This window comes from Hyperolius riggenbachi, chromosome 4 (genome assembly GCF_040937935.1).
Source record: "Hyperolius riggenbachi isolate aHypRig1 chromosome 4, aHypRig1.pri, whole genome shotgun sequence".
NCBI lineage: Eukaryota > Metazoa > Chordata > Amphibia > Anura > Hyperoliidae > Hyperolius > Hyperolius riggenbachi.
Window position 1 is genome coordinate 78,286,005 of NC_090649.1, and position 22,055 is coordinate 78,308,059.

At 40.8% G+C, this 22,055-nt stretch overlaps 1 protein-coding gene across 9 annotated transcripts in view; it reads left to right on the forward strand.

Moving 5' to 3' along the window:
- Positions 1 to 22,055, forward strand: part of KLHL29 (kelch like family member 29) — a 1,379,660-nt gene that overhangs the window by 905,947 nt on the left and 451,658 nt on the right. Inside the window, exon 2 of one of the 9 annotated variants that reach the window (XM_068280230.1) lies at positions 1,334 to 1,414. The exons of the other annotated variants lie outside the window; for them this stretch is intronic. The gene's annotated coding sequence lies outside the window, so the exon portion shown is untranslated. The remainder of the gene's footprint in view (positions 1 to 1,333; positions 1,415 to 22,055) is intronic. 9 annotated transcript variants of the gene reach the window in all.

Sequence of the window (22,055 nt, forward strand, 5' to 3'; positions counted from 1 at the left end):
ACTGGCTGTGAAATCGGCGCGCACACCACTGACAGAACGATCGATTTCCGTCCGAAATCGATCGTTCCCGTCGATTCCCGTCGATCCATCCGTGCGGAAGATTTTTCTTGATCGCCGGCGGGTCGGGAGTGCGTCTATAGTGGCATTCGAATGCCCGACGACCAACGCAATACAGCGGGTATACATTACCTGTTCCGGCCGACACGAGTCCCCACTGTCACCGCTCTCTTCTTTCCGCGCTGGGTTCCGGACCGGCTGCAGCTACACAGAACTTCCTGTCCCGGCAGGAAGTTTAAACAGTAGAGCGCCCTCTACTGATTAAACTTCCCCTGCACAGGAAGTTCAGTAGCTGCAGGAACGGTCTGGAGCCCGGAGCAGAGAAGAAGACAGCGGGGACCAGGGGATACGCACCGGCCGGAACAGATAATGTATGCGAGGGGGGGGGGGCGGCAGCAGCGGCAGCACCACAGATTGTGATCAGTTTCAGGCTGAAATCCATTCACAATCTGCTTGCAGTAAAGGTGGCCATACGATCCCTCTCTCATCAGATTCGATCAGAGAGGGATCTATCTGTTGCTCGAATCTGATGGCAAATTGACCAGTGTATGGCCACCTATAGTCTTCTAGTTCTATGCTGTCAGCAAAGGGAGACTTTCTTCTTCATGCCCAAGGCAGATGAATGACTTGACCCCACCCACCTCTTCTTTTGCTGAGAGAGATCAACTCTTTGTGGCCAGCATTGCAGATACATTTCCTCCCTGCTCAGTGTGTAATAAATCATTTAATTCTTCACACATCTTTCCCACGGCGTACATAAAAGCCATGTGTAAGTCTCATCATCCAGCCCTGCCTGCAGTAAGAAGCCATGGCCCAGGTGTAATTTTGTAATTAACTTTTCTCCTGAGTTTTCTCCTACGAGCTAATGTTTCAACTTCTTTTTAAAATACATTTCCAGTGCTTTGCAATTGAAAAAAAGTACCATAAAGCAGATGAAAAAGTACTGTTAAAATGTTGTTTGTTTTCTCACTTGCTAATGGCTTAAAATGCATTTTATTAATTAAGTGTGAAATTATCACCTAGGAGAAAAATAAAGTAAAAAGTGAAAAGAGGATGGGTAAGGTGTAGGAAAGGTGAAATGTACTGATTTATTTATTTTACACACTGAGCAGGAATAGGGAGATACGGCTCTGCACAACTGTAGTGCTGCTGTACTAGTTCTAGTCAAAGAAAAAAGGTAGGAGATGATAAAGGTCAGGCCAGGTGATCTGTGCCCACAGGGAGAGGCTGACCATGATTGACTCTTATCTCCTCATTGACTGTCTCATGTTTATAGGAGGAGGAGATTGGACAGCTGTCTCTCCTATGAATTCGCCTTGTTGTCTCTATAGGCAATTGAAATAGAACAGCCAGACAGGTATTTTACATATTATCTTTTTATTTAAATTTCAGTGGCTGGATTGCCCCGCTCTTCTTCGATTGCCCCCAATCACCGCCGTTATACATAACTCCCCCCCCCCCCCGGGTCCCGCGATGGCGCAGCCTCCCCAATCAGCTCCAGGCATCGCAATGGGGAGGATCGGGATTGTGCATGACGTCAGACGTCATGTCCGATCGTCGCCATAGCGACAACTTAAGCTCATTGGGGAGGCTGTGACTCTCGCGGGATCGCGGCTAGGTAACGTAATCTGGCGGCGATTGGGGGGATCAGAAGGGTGCGGGGGACCTGGGGGGGGGGGGGGGGGCAGTGGTAGCTAGCAAAGTGCTAGCTACAAGCTTTACAACAACTTTAATTCAAAAAATCCCTCCCGCGGATGCAGCCTCAGAAACTGCGTACCGCCAGGGAGGTTCAAGTGAAGTACTAAAGATGGGGAACGTCACAAACAGTTTTCTCTTTTTTTTTACTTTATAAATTCTCAAAAATAAGACTGTGGACAGTACAACACATAGGTTATGCTAGTAAAACTAGCATTGATCTTCTGATTTATTTGTTGTTGTTTTTTCTCTCTCTTAACTATGGCACATAATTTTGCTTTAATGACTGTGTTTTATATGCACATAAAAACAAAATAAAACGAGAGACAAGAGACACAAATTGTAGAGAAAGGAACAAAGGAATTCTTCTGTAGATAGAATCCTTATATTCTCCACACAGTGCCTTATGGAGATGTAAGAACCCTGATGGAACTGTTAAAATACTCATCGTGATATGCTTACAAACATCTTCAAGGCCGGTTGGAAATTTAAGAGGCAACTAGTACCCGGAATCACAGTTGAAGTTCATAGGAAATAAGAAAGCAAACAGGAGGAAAGGACGGGCGATGAGGGAGGGAAGGGACGACACAAAAAGGAGCAGTTGAGGTGTTATGGTAACATGCTACCACTGCATGTATTTTCTGTTTTGTATTTTGTAACACTGATGTGTCAATGTGGACACAACAGTTCTTTATAATTGTATGGAAAAAAAAAAAACCTTTTGTGAGAACAAAAGTTAGATCTGAATTGTTTTTGAAAATTCAGCTTGAAATAATTTTTGCAAAGTGTCCTAAAACTCTTATTATTAGACAAACAAAATTAACACTACCTGTCCTTCCTTTCTGGACTTAATACAGCCTATAATTTTCTTTAAATCCGCAGGTTCATTTTAATAGCTGGAAAACCTATATTGAAAGGAATCTACAGTTCACCGTGTGAGCCCAAAGGTTATGGGTGGTAAATAGAGGCATTCTCGATTTGGGGTCACATGACCTGACAGCCCTGTGGGCAAACGCCCCCTTCATACGCCACAGTCATGCCTTGGGCAGAACACACTGCGGTCATTCATACTGTGCTAAGTGCTTTGTGTAATATTTTTAGATTTCCCTCGTAACAAAACTCCTATTCATCTCAACCTGGAAAATACCTGCCACAAGATAATAACTGTGGGATTTAAACTTGCAAATGGAAAGATAATTAAATATTGCATTAGACAAGAGGTTAATGCAGTCAGCTTGAGGTTGAGCGTGTCAGTTAAGAATGGAAGGAAGAACCCTCAGAAATTAATATTTCAGAGCAGAGTGTAACTTGACTTTTAATGGAATGTGAAGAGGCACAGGAAGCAGATTACTGGACCGCGCACTCCAGTGACCCGCGCAGACCCCGGACCACATCTATATTCTCTTTATCTTGCGCCAAGCTATTTGCTTTCTCCCTTTTACATTGCAAAGTTGCCAGTCACATTTATGTCACCGGCAGGGCTCTGTAACAAGCAGCACTGGTATTGTGGCATTGCTGTTATTATTATTATTATGTATTTCTATTCAGCGGACATCTTACATGGCGCTTTATATAGTTTGTAGTTATGACAATAACTCTCCCTCATACGCTCGTACACTAAAGCCAAATTTGGGAAAGAAGATCAAATGAAGAGGGGCAAATATTTATTGTAAAGCTGTATATGCAAAAATAAAACTGCATACAAGAAAGACATTTGCAAATGTACCAGTTGTATGTCTATTGACGCTTCTTCCGCAGGTTCAATCCTGTGCTGTCTTGTTAATATGTTGGTGTTTCATTGGGATGCCGCTGGAACCTGCAAGTTGTATTTGACTCTTGCACATGTAATATTTGTATGTACTGAAGTCTTTTGTAGAAGCTATGTTATAGAACCAACCTTTTTTCTGAATTTATATGGTTATATGTAATGTTACTTTGCTTGCAATTTCTTTGCAAAAGTGTAACTGTCGGGCATAAAATCAAAAATCAATTCTTTATTTTTTTAGTAATAAGGATGCTAACCAGGCAATCCAAAAGTTGAAATCACTATTTCTTTTCTTGTTGATAAATGATCATTCCCCTTATTTGGTGCACACAAAGGAAGTTGCAGGGCATGCTGGGTTGACCTTTTTTGCTTCTCTACTTTCCCCTCAGACTTAACTAATGCAGCCTGATTGGCTGAAGCCTCTTTCCCGCCTGTTTTACCCTCCCACACCTCTGTTCCTCTCTGATTGGCCAATATTTCTCATGCTGAGACAACACACTTTCTATAGTGGATGGTGGGCAATGCATACAAAATCAGGCAGAAGAAAGTAAGGGAGGAAATTACATCAGGATTGGCTTCAAAATAGCCACAGTTAAAATGGGAAACGCTAAGAAGGATTTTCTCTTTTTTTTACGTTAGAAAAATCGCTAAAATCAAAACGACCAATCAGAACTCTTGCTGACATCAGGGCGTTTGTGTGAAGAGGTCTGACCGTTTTTATTTTACTGATTGCGGTGGTGCTTCTAATGAGAATACAGCTCTCCTTGGACCCCTACTAGGGGTATTTGCTTGATGATGAGTACAATATTTATTAACCATTTAATGGCAATGTATCGTATTAAAACGTCATGCTTTTGCCTGTTAATGGCAACATGACGTTTTAATACGTCGCGCGTTCCCGCCGCCGCTCCGCTCGTGTGCGTGCCGCTACCGCCGCCATTACCGTCGGGATCCCGTGCTGAGTGATTGGGGAAGAGGACCGAGCGGTCCTCTACCCAATCGCACTGCCTGGAGTGAATGGACGCGACCGCAAACAGCGGCCGCGTCCATTCATAAAAACAGGAAATGCTACAGTTTAATAAAGAGTAAAAAAAAAAAAAAAGTGATCACTTCCTATACGGGAGAGTGTTCACTAGCGCCATCTTGTGGCCAAAAAGTATATTACACATATATATACACAAGTACATACACACTATTAATAAAATAACATTTCCAACCCTCCCCCCCCCCCAAAAAAAAAACACTTGTAAATTAAAATCAGCTTAAAATAAATAAATAAATAGTTGCCTTAGGGACTCAACTTTTTTTAATCTATATTTTATGGGGGGAAATTAATTTTAATTTATTATATAGGGGCTGGTAATTATGCCCAGAACAAAAAAAAACAAAACAGAAAAATAACACCTATATTTCAAAATAATATATTGTCGCCATACATTGTGATAGGGACATAATTTAAACGGTTTAATAATCGGGACAACTGGGCAAATAAACGGTGTTTGTTTTAACCACACGAGAATGTTTAATTTTAAAACTATAATGGCTGAAAACGGAGAAATAATTATTTTTTTTCATTTTTTTTGTTTTTTTCGCATTAAAACGCATTTAGGATAAAAAAAATTCTTAGCAAAATGTACTACCCACAGAAAGCCTAATTGGTGGCGAAAAAAACGAGGTATAGATCATTTTCTTGTGATAAGTAGTAATAAAGTTATTAGGGAATAAAAGGGAGGAGCACTGACAAGTCAAAATTGCTCTGGTCCGTTACAGTAAAAACCCTTGGGGGTGAACTGGTTAACAGATGATTTGTTTTGGCATGGAGAGTTTGGAAGGGACATGACAGCTATAATTATGTTTCTTTTTCATTACTGTCCAAATTAGATTTTATTTTTTTTTCAAAATAGATTGAAATTCGACCCGACATTTTGGGGAATTGGTGTTCAGCAGATACATTGAATCTGCATGAAATCAAATGGGGACATTTATGAGTGTGTGGGTACCTTAAGTTTCATTTTTGCTCCCCCAAACATGTTTGGGTACTGGCCGATGTAAAGGGGGTAAGATTAAAAGGATGGATATTTTCACTTCATGCAAACCTGTGCGACTGATGAAGGAATTATAGCTAACAAGAAGAAGAGGAGCAATCCAATGGAGCGTTAACCTTTTTTAAATCAATGAAACATGTAAAGTTGCACCTGTAATTCGTGTAGGGTTAAAAGCACTTGTCAAGCTGCCTGCAGGTCCTCTTACAGCCCCCGAGCTTGGCCAGAGCAATAGGAGTGATGTTAGCCTGGAGGGAGGTGTGGTGGGCAAAGCCTGGCCACTTACGTGCCGTCTGATACCAATACACGTTTCAGTGCTTAGCCACGCCTTCACTAGATGAAGGCACTGCCCAGTATTTAGAGCAGAACCGTGGGCGAAAGCCATTTAAATCGCCATACAGAGTTAGATGAGTGCAGGAAAACATGTTTCTGTCTAAGGAATTATAGCAGCCTGACATTCCCATTTAGCATCTAGAAAGACACTACATTAACTTGCTTTAAGTATATGCAGAAGTATGTGGAATAACCTTTGCTACAGTCCTTGCAATGTTTTCTGCTTACCTGGAAAGGGTTGCATTTTTTAGTGGAAGTAAAGTTTTACTTCATTCTTGTCGTTCTCTTATTTCAAACCAATCCTGGGAGAGAAAAAAAAAACAGAATAAAAACCTGCAAGAGGATGAGGGAAACGTGATGGTGAGAGCGGCACGTTTCTGGGAGAGTAATAACATCCCTCCCTTGTTATAAATAATGGCTGATTTTCAAAATGATGGTAATAAAAGTTGTAATATAATTTTGTGCTTTCAGGTTACGGTTTACACACAATCTGGAGCTCTCAAGCCCATTACGGGACCGTGATGCCCATTTTGGGCGCTATTAAAGGTGCTGTATGGCGCATCATTTTTCAACGACTTGTTTTCATTTGTGTGGACCTTGGGGATATAAAGAGAATGCTCCGGACCACCGAAATAGCCTACATAACCTAAATTATATAATTGGGGATGGGCGTTTATGTCCTGAGGAAAATTGAGTTATAAAATACCTACCTTTACACTGTAGATGAGACAAACTCCTGCTGAATGTGTTTCCTGGCATGCTAGGCTGCTTGCTGGAGAGCGCGCATTGGCCTAAGTGCCAGTTAAAGGACAACTGAAGCGAGAGGGATATGGAAGCTGCCATATTTATTTCCTTTTAAAGGATATCCAAAGTGACAAAATAAATATACCATTACTTACCTCAGGCCTCTTTCAGCCTCTAGAAGTCATGTATGTCCCTCACCACAGCTCTGGTCATCTCCTGGGTCCCGCTGGCAGCCTCTGAAGTATTGTCGATCACCGATGAGTAAGTGTCCTTTGCGCACCAAGAGTGTATTGCACCCGTGCCGACGCATGCGAAAAAGACACTGACCTATCTGGGGTCAGCGATACTTCAGAAGCTACCACTGGAACCCTGGAGAACTTCGGTGCTGTGGCGAGAGACAAACATGACTTCTAGGGGCTGGAAGAAGACCCAGGTAAGGAAAGATAGCTTTATTTAGTTGACACGGATATCCTTAAAGAGACTCCGTAACAAAAATTGCATCCTGTTTTTTATCATCCTACAAGTTCCAAAAGCTATTCTAATGTGTTCTGGCTGACTGCAGCACTTTCTGCTATCACAGTCTCTGTAATAAATCAATGTATCTTTCCCCTGTCAGACTTGTCGGCCTGTGTCTGGAAGGCTGCCAAGTTCTTCAGTGTTATGGTTCTGCTATGAACTCCCCCTTTCAGGCCCCTCTCTGCACACTGCCTGTGTGATATTTAGATTAGTGCAGCTTCTCTCTTCTCTCTTATCTTTTACAAGCTGGATAAATCGTCCTCTGAGCTGGCTGGGCTTTCACATACTGAGGAAATTCAGACAAGGGCAAAGCTGTTTGCAGGAAGAAAAGAGCAGCCAACTTCAGTTCATGAGAGATGCAGGGGGAAAGAAACACACAAATGATCTCTTGAGATTAAAAAGGAAGGGTGTATACAGCCTGCTTGTGTATGGATGTATTTTCTATGTGTGGACATACTGTACATCAACCTACTTCCTGTTTTGGTGGCCATTTTGTTTGTTTATAAACAAACTTTTTAAAACTGTTTTTAACCACTTTTAATGCGGCGGAGAGCGGCGAAATTGTGACAGAGGGTAATAGGAGATGTCCCCTAACGCACTGGTATGTTTACTTTTGTGCGATTTTAACAATACAGATTCTCTTTAAGGTCTCTTTCACAATGTGTTTTAACGTGTACTAACGCACAGCCATACTAAGACTGTGCAACATTCACAGTGCACACGTTGCGTTTGTGTGTAACGTGTAGCATTATTAGAAAGTTCTGCATGATGTGCTTTACACACGTTATTAACTGCGTTGGACTGTTTGCACATGCTCAGTAATGACCTGGAAGCATACTTCTCATTGCCCGTATGCCTACTGTATGCGACGGTAACAGGGCATAGAGTTGCGTTGTGACATTTTTGGGATGTTGCATTGTTAGTTTGCATTCCGACTTTAACGTCTCATCAAAACGCAAAGTCCCACTGTGAAAGTAGCCTTAAAGAGACACTGAAGCGAAAAAAAAAATTATGATATTATGATTTGTATGTGTAGTACAGCTAAGAAATAAAACATTAAGATCAGATACATCAGTCTAATTGTTTCCAGTACAGGAAGAGTTGAGAAACTCCAGTTGTTATCTCTATGCAAACAAGCCATTAAGCTCTCCGACTAAGTTAGTCATGGAGAGGGCTGTTATCTGACTTTTATTATCTCAACTGTTCCTGGACTATTTACTTTTCCTCTGCTAGAGGAGAGGTCATTACTTCACAGACTGCTCTGAAAGACTCATTTTGAATGCTGAGTGTTGTGTAATCTGCACATATTATAGAGTGATGCAATGTTAGAAAAAACACTATATACCTGAAAATAAAAGTATGAGAATATTTCCTTTGCTGCTAATCTTGTAGTAATTATTCATAGTACACAACCAATTCATTATATCATATTTTTTTTTCGCTTCAGTGTCTCTTTAAGCAACACCGTTTACCTGGCTATCCTGCTGATCCTCTGCCTCTAAAACGTTTAGCCCTAGAGCCTAAGAAAGCATGCAGCAGATCAGGTGTTTCTGACATAATTGTCAGATGTGTCAAGATTATCCACATGCTTCTTTCTGGTGTTACTGAGACACTACTGCAGCCAAATAGATCAGCAGGGCTGCCAGGCAACTGGTATTGTTGAAAAGGACATAAATATGGCAGCCTCCATATACCTCTGGCTACAGTTGTCCTTTAAAAAACGTATCCAAATAGAACATGAAAAATTATCTCCTTGTAGAAAACTCAGGAGAAAAAGTTAATTGCATATGGGCCAGGGTCTTAAATTACAGTATTTTTCTACAAAAGTTGCGTTAAGGCATATTTTTAGGGGCTATCATAAGTTTCCATGAACAACAATCTACATGTATTCTTGAACACAAGTAAACAATATTTTTTTCAATTATAGTCACGTCATCACATTCTAGAACTTCATCATAACTCTCCGAACCCTGAATTTCATCATAAATTTCTCATAATTAACTTTGTTTCCTTACTTTGACAGTTCAATAATCTACTGCCCAGCACATGCCAACTCTGAGGGTAGGAACACACTAGGCAGAATCACATTTTCCAGTATGTGCTATGGAAAACGCATATGTGATTCTGCCTAGTGTGTTCCTACCCTTACTGTTGGGGTCTTCTGATTATTTTGGGGGTGTCTACTTTCCTTGGTGAAGGGTCTATCTCTCCTGCTGTATGCTATTGCCAATGGATTTTTATACTGTTACTAGGGCTTATTTTTGGAATAGGGCTTATATTTTCAAGCATCCTCGAAAATCCTGAAAAATCATGTTAGGGCTTATTTTCAGAGTTGTACCTATTTTCAGGAAAACAGGGTAATAACAATAGTGGACTGGGGCCTTTAGACGTACCTGTGTATCTTTGTTTGTGCCAATATTGAAAAGTGAAGTTTCTCTCTAAGAATAGGTACACTTTAAAGAAAACCTGAAGAGAAAATAAACTGTATCTGTAGTACAGATAAGAAATAGGACATTAGTAGAAAAGAAAATAGTCTCATATTGTTTTCCAGTACAGGAAGCGTTAAACGACTTCAGTTGTTATCTATGCAAAAGAGCTTCCCTTCAACTTACTGGGTCAAATACTATCCTGTTTTCTGAAGCACTTAACCAACCAAGAAACAGTGTGAGACAGCTTGAGATAAGCAATATAAACAGTATAACAGTGGTTCCAGAAATAGAGTGACATTTTTATAAGCCGTAGAAAGGGCGAGGTAGTGATGGAATTACCTCCTGCAGTGGACTCACACAAGTCAATTAATCAGCAAACACCTCTATTCACTTTTGAACCTCGTTTCACTGGTCTATTCCTGCTTCATCAGGCTGTACAAGGAGCAACCACTGATTAGCTGTAGCCAGTTTAAGCATCTCCCTGAGAACCACTCTTTGTCATTTCAATATTGTCTTTGACATTCAAAGAGAAACTCCAACCAAGAATTGAACTTTATCCCAATCAGTAGCTGATATCCGCTTTAACATGAGAAATCTATTCCTTTTCACAAACAGACCATCATGGGGCGCTGTATGACTGATATTGTGGTGAAATCCCTCCCACAAGAAACTCTGAGGACCGTGGTACTCCTGGCAGTTTCCTGTCTGTGAATCTTGTTGCATTGTGGGAAATAGCTGTTTACAGCTGTTTCCAACTGCCAAAAAAGCATGCAGCAGCTACATCACTTGCCAACAATAAAAATGTCACCAAGTAATACATATCAGAATGTTTTCAATTTTGGCACATCAGGAATTTAAAATATTTTACAATGAGCAAACACTGACTAAATCATTTATACATAATTATTGTAAAAATGAAGCACTTTTTTATTACATTATTTTCACTGGCATTCCTCTTTAAAGGGAAGGTTCAAGCAAAATAAAAAAATGAGTATCACTTACCTGGAGCTACTACCCGCCCCCTGCAGCCATCCTGTGCCCTCGTAGTCACTCACTGCTGCTCCAGTCCCCCGCTGGCAGCTTGCCGACCTCGGAGGTCGGCGGGACGCATTGCATACATTTTTACGCATTCCCGCTAGTGCAGGAACATTAACACATACATTTTAAATGTTTACGCATTGAACCAGTAATGCGTAAAAATGTATGTGTTAATGTTCCTGCACTAGTGGGAATGCGTAAAAATGTACACAATGTGCCAGCGGGGGACTGGAGCAACAGTGGGTGACTACGAGGGCACAGGATGGCTGCAGGGGGCGGGTAGTAGCTCCAGGTAAGTGATACTCATTTTTTTATTTTGCTTGGACATTCCCTTTAACATACTACTATCAATCTCTTTCCTTTCCTTTGTTTTTGTTTTTTTTTTTACAAGTTTGAGATAAGTTTTTTACTGTGGGAAAGTTCAAAGGGTCATTATATGAGACTCTTTTCTTTGCTACGAATGTTCTCTTCATTATCAGTACTACCCATACAATTCATTATATCATAGTTTTTTTTCTGCTTCAGGTCTGCTTTACATTTGTAGTTTAGGCCCGGTGTCTGTGGCAGTTCAGAGCTGAATAGCGCAGAGTAGTCTGGAGGCACGCCATGGTCACCTCTGCCCCCAGCTTTATTGTATCTATGTTTCTGTGATGTTAGTAAGTGCAGGTAATGATATAATCATTAGGGTGAGAGGTTAGTATAACTGTGATGTGCTTCGGAGATGAGCAGGTAAATGGCCCGGGAAGGCTCATAGCTCATTCTTAGGGATCCCTCCACCTATGCTAATTAGCCTAATTCCTGCATAACATTTATGTGCACTTCATGCAAATGAGCCATACATATTCATTAGCGGGAGCGCGGAAATGGCATTTGTTTGTGGTCCTCTGAATCTGCAATTATTTGATTACCTGACAAACGGCGGGAATTTATTAAATATTAATTAGGAGATTAGAGGTAATTAGAAGTGCTTGGATTAAGCTTCACGTGGTTATCCGCGCAGGTATCAGGCACTCGAGAGCGCTCGCTTGAATAACGGGGCCGGGGGGAGGCGGTCTCGCGGGGGACACATTTTCTCCATTATTGGCTTAATTTATGCTATTAGTGATGTGGGGTCACCAACTGACTGCACAATAAGACGCAAGTTAAAAAACAGTGATCCCCGCTGCTTCCAGCCTGTCCTTATATTACGCCAAGCCCAATGCAACAATATAAATACTCAGTTACAACGGAGTATATGTGAGATATTTTAAATGTCTCAAGACTTTAAAATGTTATGTAGAGCTTTCAGATTTTCTCTCATCTCCCACTGCTATCCTCCCTCAGTACAAAACGCAAACAGAGAAGATTTGAGGCCGTTTATTTTGGCGACCCAAAATCACACTTGCACAGTCTGAGCAGAGCAAAAAATACATTATTCCCTATTTAAAAATATTGCCGCCCCTCTTTCCTTTTTTGAATTTTTTTTGACACTCTAAGGACTTATCACAGGAACAGCTGAAGAGAGAGAGAGATCATATTTTTTAGACAAGAAGTAGAAGTTAGCAGTGCATTGCTCTGCCATGGTATTTTCTATAAGTGTAAAGGCAGAAAGTGGCCTCAAGCAAGGGAAGTAAGCAGTAAGCAGACTCATGCATCCAAATTTCTGATTTTTTTTATCTTTTTTTACACTTCATTTTTTCACATTTCCCTATTCTAATGACAGGTTTGTTTTGATGCCTTATCCATTAATCTTTTTCTAACTAGCCCCAAACTACCCTCCAACTAACCTGATTATTACTCAATTCTCCAAACAATTCACATACTCACGCAGCCACTATCCTCCAAGTTACTCCGGGGTTCTTTAATTGTCCTGATTTACAGTGGGCAAACACTGACCAAATAATCTATCATTTAAAGAGGATCCGAGATGAAAAACTAAGTATAACAAGTAACTTGTCTATATATCTTATCTAATGTTTAGATAGTTTACATAGTAAATCTAGCTGCCAACAGCTTTAATAGAATATGATTATTTCTTCCTGTGATACAATGACAGCAGCCATGTTGTTTGTAAACATTACACAGAGGCAGGCTTATCTGTATCTTGAGCAAAGAAAAAAAACAAATTCCCCCTCCTCCTCCTCCCTCCCCTCTGCCTCTGAAATCAATGGCTAGTAATACCTCCCCCTCCTCCTTCCCAGACTGAGCTCCCATGAGCCCTTGCTACTGCCAAGGCTCTCTGGAGAAGTTGTGGGCGTGGCTTGTTTAGTTTATAGGGAATTAGAGTATTAAAACAAAAACAAAAAAGTATTTGGCTTGAGGAATGTCCTATAAACAATAGAAAGGAACACGATTATGCAATTTGTAAAAGCTCATCTCGGATCCACTTTAATATTGGCGCTAAGCTATTTATCAGAACGCACAAGTTGTTTTACTCCTGATTATAGCCTGATGAAGTGGGAAATGCCCATGAAATGCATTGCACTTGTTTGGAGTATGTAAGTAAATGTTTTTTTTGTTGAAAAAAAATCAACAGCACTGATTTTTACACTACTGAGGCCTCTGTACTACTGTAGAATTTAATATTGTGAAATAATAAGCAATTTTATTCATTATGTTATTCTCACTACAGCTCCTCTTTAAGTCGCTCAGTTGGTATTTTTCATCTCTTTCATTTTGAATTTATTGCTTCTTAAAAAAAAAAAAAGAAAAGAAACATTGACATTTTATTTTTCTTGGATTTTTTAAATGATTTATGAATTACAGTAAAAATGCTGCTGTGTAATTTAAAAAAAATAAAATAAAATAAAAGATGACATTTTGGAAAAAACGCTGCTAAAAGCAATAAGCTGACACTAACGAGATAAAGCAGCTCAGACCTTAAATCCATTGTAAAGTTCCCCGAGTTCGGGCTGCAAGTGTCTCAATTTAACACATCATTGCTTACTATTATTAGAAATTTCATTGTGTTGTGGAGCGTATTATAGTTATACTCCAAAATTTAAAGTACCTAGTCGCAGGATGTTCCCGGGCTGCGTTCGGCGAGACGGACAGTGCCTGAGTGTTGTGGTGTAAACAGTCCCTTCTCCAACGCTTTTCGCTTTTTTTTCCCAAAGAAATCTTGTTTGTTAGTAAGTGCATTGACCATCCATCTCACACGCCTACCTGAGAAGAATCGATAACTAGACCTTCAGTGTTTTCCTCTTTGTACCGCAAGAGATGCAAAGAATGTTCTTACCAGCCAGATTTAAAAAAAAAAAAGGGAAAAACAGGTAGTGAATTTTGTTTCTCGGAGCTTAAGCGGTCTGTAGCTGTCGCTAAGGCACATGAGGACTGGCAACAAGAACATCCTGGTCCAAAATTGACAGTTCTTAGGGTTGGTTTACTAAAGTTGAACCACATGGGGGAATATAAGAGAACCAGCTTATCTGGGCTATCTTGCACGGGACAGAAGTAAAACATAGAGAAATGCACCCTGTATGTATTTAGAGAGTTTAGTATGTGTAATTCCCCCTCATTTGTGTCTAATCCCAAATTGTAATCTGATCTCTCCCCTGTGTCACATGACTGCCAATGGCAGATAAGCTGATTTGAAAGCACAGGAAGTTAACTATATGTCTGCTTCCATGAATCAGGAAGTAGAAAGAGTGCAGATTTATTTTAGGATGTGTATCAGCTGTAACAAAGTAATGTTTTTTGTTTTAAGGTTATTATGCTGTTGTGTATCTTTTACAGCAGAGAGGATGTTCTGAGTTCAAGTCTACTTTAAAAGTTGTCTATTATTTAGTGGTTGAATTTAGTCAGAGGTGCTCAGCTCATTAGATTGAAAGGGTCCTTTTACACTATATCAGTTGCTGCCAGTTTTAACTGAAAGGACAACTGATGTGCAGTCCAGTGTCCATTAACTTGATTTGCTAAGCCGCGCTGCTAAAAATCCTGTGTCACGTGACAGGCAGCCTACTGGGCCAATCAAAGTGCAGGAATCACATCCTACAAAGCCACTGTCTACTAGTTTGGCATTAGTTGCCCAACTCACCGCCTGGGCACTCAGTTACGATACTTTCAATCTCTGCCGATTCCCAGCGCCCAAATGACCTGATCCATCCCCAAACTCCCCAGTCCTTAGTTCTAACACAAATGAGACAGTTATTCCTACGCACAGCAAAATTATATTTTTATTCTTTCCATTAATGCTACATAACATGGATGCATTTAAATAAAAATATTCATCTTAATAAGTAATGAGAACTGAGTGTTACTAAAGATAGTACTTTGGTGCAGTGTGTACAGAACTGTCTAGAGGCCTATGCTTCATATATAAAATATGTATGATGTGCAACGACTTGAAAATTGTGTGAGGATTTGATGTAATTTTTATAGCGAACATGTATTAAAAGCTGTTTTATTGATGGATATTGCAGGAAACCCTGGTAAAAAGGATTAGAGTGAGTTTATTTTTACTTTCTGCTTTGTGCAGACTTTGAACCGATTAGAGAGACAGAGAAGAAGAAATCCAAGCTGTATTACTGTTGCTATGGTTTCCAAGTTTTGTAGAAAAGTTAGAGAAGCTGCAAAGTGCTGATGAAAGATAATGTATCCTGGCATTTCGATGGGATGTTATATATGAGATGGTAACAAGGAAGTTCACAAAAAATGATATAAGTACAGCTAGGGTTTCTTGGAGGAGCGACAACATTCGCTTAGAGGGATGTGTAATTGGTTGTGTGGCAGTTGCTTTGTATGAAGCATCAGGTGCATGAAAGAGCACACATTGCTCTAAATTATTGCTGTCAAACCCCTGCGCCTTCAACTTTCCCACTTTGCCTTGAGAAAGGGAGTCTATGTTATTTACCACCTACTGTATCTACCTATCTTAAGAGGAACTTTACCGAAAGATAGTAGGAAGAAAAAACAAATACATTGCAAAGTGAAAAGTTAAAAATAGTATATCAAGAAATGATTGATAATCTCAGCATAATTTGTTCATGTTGTTTGATCCAGTGGCTGGATAGTGTAATGGTTAAGGGCTCTGCCTCTGACATGGGAGACCAGGGTTCAAATTTCGGCTCTGCCTGTTCAGTAAGCCAGCACCTATTCAGTAGGAGACCTTGGGCAAGTCTTCCTAACACTGCCACTGCTTATAGAGTGCACCCTAGTGGCTGCAGTTCTGGCGCTTTGACTCCGCCAGGAGAAAAGCGCAATATAAATGTTATTTGTCTTGTCTTGTCTTGATCCACGCATTGACCCTGTAGGTCATCATGTTTGCTACTGGCAGACAAGAAAAAAACAGACAGCATAAACTATAATATATGATCTTTCCTTTTAAATCTGCAGCCTGCTAAGACTTTCCATAACTGACATTAATCCCAAAACAGGCATAAAAGCAGCAATATGGGTGACAATGAAAAAGAAAGTATGTGTAAAAATCAACCTAATGCCTCCTGCATCAAGGCAGAGTACCAGGACCGCCTCAAGGCCACATTGTGCAGAGTACCGCTTCCAAAAGCAGTGCAGGGTGAGTTTGTTATCGGTTTAGGAAATCTTTACTTGGCTGCTGTTTGAAATGAAAGTATAATTTTTAATAGCATTAAACAACAATCTATATCTATGGAAATATTATTGCGAAGGGGAAGTTTCTCTTTACATTGTAGCATAGAATTTAAAAACAAATACTGGCTGGCAAGAAGTCTGTCACCAATGCACTTGCAGCCTTGCCATGTGATGGGTAAAGAGGCTTACTGATACACTGCATGTGTGTTATTGGCTAAATCCCCTGCACAAAGCATGATGGGTAGGCTAGCAAGGAGTACTAGAAGGGGCGGGACCTCTGCAGGAGAACATACGCCATCCTATACCAATTTTCACCGTTGGGTAACTGGGGTCCCTCAGACCTGCAGATCTGCTGCTGATGCCTATTTCATGGTTGGCTGGTGTAGATAGAACACTGCTGCACGCTATTTTTTGTTACACTCTGTTAATCTTCTCGTTTAATTTTCTTTTTCTTGCTGGAACTAAACGAAGCATTTTTAAGCTTTGCCACAGGCCAGACGCACAGATATTTACCATGGATCACACTTTGAGATATAGCACAACTCGCTTTGGCATCAGCCTACGCGTTCTGCAAGTCTTCGGGAGTTTGCCAGCCGGAGACTCTCTTCCCAGCACGATGGATGTTGGCAGAGCCGGTTGCTCAGATCTCCAGCTGTGAAAATTAGCAAGTTCTATTTACAAATCAAAAACACATATGCCTTTTTCTTCACAGTTCTAAATTTCCCAAACTGCGTCATCGTGAAAAAGAGAAAAGGCATAATGTGTATTCAGGTAAGCTCCCTGTGCAACAGCAAGGGATGCTGGGACGTTATGTGGAACACTTGGAGCTGGAGAAGCTGTGTGCATAGCTGGGGGAGTTATCATTCCTTGGTTTGCACACACATACTCTAGATAGTCAATATGAGGGTTGACTCACTATCAGTATAGCTCCCCTTACTGCACGCTTAGTGTGCCTTATCAGAGCTAACGTGCCTTATCAGAGTTAGCGTGCCTTATCAGAGTATCAAAGCGAGCTCTACGAACTTATGCCTGCTAATTGGCAATGACGAGAGCTCCACTCGTGCTGCCATGAGCCCCTGCGGGTCCAATCACTTTAAAGGACATTATGCCTTAACAGGCAGTCTATTGGGCCAATCAAAGTGCAGGGATAATGTCCTTTAAAGTGATTGGACCCGCACGGGCTCAGGGCAGGACGAGCGGAGCTCTCTAAATTGCCAATTAGCAGGCAGAAGTTTATAGTGCTCATTATGCTACTCTGATAAGGCACGTTAACTCTGACAAGGCACGCTAACTCTGATAAGACACGTTAACTCTGAAAAGGCATGCTAAGCATGCAGTAAAGGCAGATATAGTGATAGTGGATCAACCCCATAGTGCCTTACATTGCTGGAGTTATATGATGGATTTCTGGCCAGGGCACTATCTGCATAAATATACAAGTAAAGGTGGCCACTAATGATACAATTTGTAGAATGATCGTTTATGAACGAATCTTCATATGAGCGAGCGGAAATAATCATTTGGGACCACTAATGAACTGAAATCTCCTAACCAAACCAATCCAACCCGATTCATAAAATCGATCTGTAAAAGAACACAACGCCGTTTGTAAGATGTGAACACATGCATATAAGATGTACATTTCTTTCAGAGTAAAACACGCTATTCCTATGTTGCCGTCACTTACAGTAAGCAGTGATAGTATGAGAGATCTAACAGGTTTTGGACTAGTGCATCTCCTCACGGGGAATGCTCAGCATTTCCTTCATTCTTTACAAAAGCAAATCCCTGGAAAAGATCTATACAAAGATCCCAGCTCGCATGCGCACTATTTTGGCAGCTGGTCTGAGCAAATGCCATTCAGTAAGTGCTTTTGAACGTAAAGTAAATCATAAGAATCACCCATGAGTAGATGTGCTACTTAAAAACCTGTCAGATGCTAACTACCTACTGTAAGTGACAGGAAAAATTAAATGTATAGTGAATTTTATTCTGGATCTAAAGTACATTTGATACATATACAATTTAAGATTTTACAATTATTCACAAAAGAGGTCCTTTAAAGGACACCCGGGGCGAAAATAAACTAATGAAATAAACAATTGTATCTATCTTCCTTATCCTAAAAATGACTTTTTAAGATATTCCACAGCTTTATATTATGTTTTAATCTACTTTTTAAGTTTTAACTGTTTTATTGTTTTTGCTCAATGACACATTCGTTAAAGTATACCAGAGCTAAAATCTATAAACTATTGGACCCTTTTTATCTCTTTCCTGCTCTCAGAAGCCATTTTGTGCTAGGAAAGTGTTTTATGGCTGGAATTTCTTATCAGTGAGGGTCACACTGTAGTCACTTCCTGTCTGAGTTAGGACTGAGTCAGCCACTTACATGCCTGATATTTAACTCTTTCAGGCAGAGAAAGAAAAAAAGGAACACAGCATAGTTATTTGTGTGCTAGGCGATATGTCTATCTCATCATGTCACATGTCACCTCGGGTATCCTTTAAAGCACAAAGATCAACTGTATTTGGAGACTTTGCTTCAATAACATTCAATACATTTGTATTTTTTTAGTGTGTCTGTAAAGAGAGACCCTCTTCTGCTCGCAATCATGCACTGAATAAATTTGGGCGCAGGGTGAAGCTGAAAAACATTAATTACTATTCCTCCTCCAGGCCGCTGTGGACTCAGGCGGTAAGATGTAATTTGCCTGCAGGCTATAGCTGGCGGCCTAATTACGCGGTTTTTCAAAGTAATTTGGGCTCCCGTCTTTTGACGGCGCCTACGTTATTGTCTGAGCTCCACTATAGCTGTAAGGCACATTACGGCGTATGGTGGCACATGGTGCGCTCAAATTTCCCTGCGCCTATTTGTGCAGTTTCGCTTCTGCTCACAGAACTATTATAGTCAGCCCTGCAGAGTTCCAAGAACTGATTTTTTTTTCTAATATGTAATATTTTGTAATATTATGAAATATTTGATGTTTTCAGAATGGAATAAAAGATTTCTGATACATTTAAACCACCCTACCCTCAACAAAAGTTGAATCTCCCGCCAATATTCTGCAGCATCTCTGCAAAAAACTGTTTGCACTGGAGGGGGAGCGGTGGGGGGGTTGACAGTCACACAATACTGTATTAACGTGGACCTGAACTCAGAATGTCCTCTCTGCCCTAAAAGACACACAACAGCATAATAACCTTTAAACAAAAACATTTCTATGTTACATCTGATAGAAATCTTAAAATAAATCTTCACGGTTTATACTTCCTGATTCATGCAAGCAGACATATTGTTAACCGCCTGTGTTTTTCAAATGGCCTTATCTGCCATCTCTGCCATAGGCAGTTATGTGACTCAGGGAAGAGATCAGATTACAACCTGTGATTAGACACAAATGAGGGGGAATTAAACAGGCTAAACTCTCTAAATACAGTGGCTTGCAAAAGTATTCGGCCCCCTTGAAGTTTTCCACATTTTGTCACATTACTGCCACAAACATGAATCAATTTTATTGGAATTCCACATGAAAGACCAATACAAAGTGATGTACATGTGAGAAGTGGAACGGAAATCATACATGATTCCAAACATTTTTTACAAATAAATAACTGCAAAGTGGTGTGTGCGTAATTATTCAGCCCCCTGAGTCAATATTTGTAGAACCACCTTTTGCTGCAATTACAGCTGCCAGTCTTTTAGGGTATGTCTCTACCAGCTTTGCACATCTAGAGACTGAAATCCTTGCCCATTCTTCTTTGCAAAAGAGCTCCAGCTCAGTCAGATTAGATGGACAGCGTTTGTGAACAGCAGTTTTCAGATCTTGTCACAGATTCTCGATTAGATTTAGATCTGGACTTTGACTGGGCCTTTCTAACACATGGATATGTTTTGTTGTAAACCATTCCATTGTTGCCCTGGCTTTATTTTTAGGGCCATTGTCCTGCTGGGAGGTGAACCTTCGCCCCAGTCTCAAGTCTTTTGCAGACTCCAAGAGGTTTTCTTCCAAGTTTGCCATGTATTTGGCTCCATCCATCTTCCCATCAACTCTGAACAGCTTCCCTGTCCCTGCTGAAGAGAAGCACCCCCAGAGCATGATGCTGCCACCACCATATTTGACAGTGGGGATGGTGTGTTCAGAGTGAAGTGCAGTGTTAGTTTTCCGCCACACATAGCGTTTTGCATTTTGGCTAAAAAGTTCAATTTTGGTCTCATCTGACCAGAGCACCTTCTTCCACATGTTTGCTGTGTCCCCCACATGGCTTGTGGCAAACTGCAAATGGGACTTCTTATGCTTTTCTGTTAACAATGGCTTTCTTCTTGCCACTCTTCCATAAAGGACAACTTTGTGCAGTGCATGACTAATAATTGTCCTATGGACAGATTCCCCCACCTGAGCTGTAGATCTCTGCAGCTCATCCAGAGTCACCATGGGCCTCTTGGCTGCATTTCTGATCAGCACTCTCCTTGTTCGGCCTGTTAGTTTAGGTGGACAGCCTTGTCTTGGTAGGTTTACAGTTGTGCCATACTCCTTCCATTTCTGAATAATCGATTGAACAGTGCTTTGTGGGATGTTCAAGGCTTTGGAAATTTTTTTCTAGCCTAAGCCTGCTTTAAATTTCTCAATAACTTTATCCCTGACCTGTCTGGTGTCTTCTTTGGACTTCATGGTGGTGTTGCTCCCAATATTCTCTTGGACAACCTCTGAGGCCGTCACAGAGCAGCTGTATTTGTACTGACATTAGATTACGCACAGGTGCACTCTATTTAGTCATTAGCACTCATCAGGCAATGTCTATGGGCAACTGACTGCACTCAGATCAAAGGGGACTGCATAATTATGCACACCCCACTTTGCAGTTATTTATTTGTAAAAAATGTTTGGAATCATGTATGATTTTCGTTCCACTTCTCACATATACACCACGTTGTGTTGGTCTTTCATGTGGAATTCCAATAAAATCGATTCATGTTTGTGGCAGTAATATGACAAAATATGGAAAACTTCAAGGGGGCCGAATTCTTTTGCAAGCCACTGTACATACAGGGTGCATTTCTCTATGTATTTCTTCAGTCCTATGCAAGAGTTCAGGTTCACTAAAAGCCCGGATAATCTTTTCCCCCATGGCCTCCCTATACACAGGAATGCACTGTAGGATGCTGCGCTCATAAACACACTTTCTTCCCCTCAAGCTCAGCTCCTGATATACAGCTTGACCGAGACTCAACATCCAGAGATGTAAAACGCGTAAAACAAAAACCAAGGTTTTTTTCTTCCTTGCCATATTGGCATAGCGAGATCGTATTTTATTTCACATCTCCATTTAGTCAAAGCAGGAAATATGCTTCTGCAATGAAGAGAGAGACTTGAAGATGCAGAAGGAAAGTATATCTGCCAGCATGATCTATTCCCCCAGCGTCTGCACACCGCCAGCCGACAGCCTGAGATTGGCCCTTTCACTACCTCGCTGGTCAGACTGGGAGCTCGACGCCCATATATCTTTCACGGCATCCGGTGACACTGTCAGCTTTTATTAACCTGCCTATTAGACTGACTCATTCCGCTGCGCTTCTGCAGCATCTGTATGCAGCTGGGGCCCCAATACTCTATGGAATGGATAGGAAGGGATCTGAGGAGATGGAATTACAATACCTGCTGTGCCATCACCCAGCCTTTATGGGACTTTCATTAAAGTTCAAGGCTCTTTCCCAGTTAGCCTTAAAGGGGAGCTCAAGGCAGTACTTTTTATAGAGGCAGTCTTGGTTCAAATAATGTTTTGCCTATAAAATGAACTCTGACATTTGTACTGTAAAACAAAATTCTGCCTTCTTAACCACTTAAGGACCACTGGCTTAAACCCCCTAGTGACCAGGCTATTTTTTTTTTAACAAATTAGGCCACT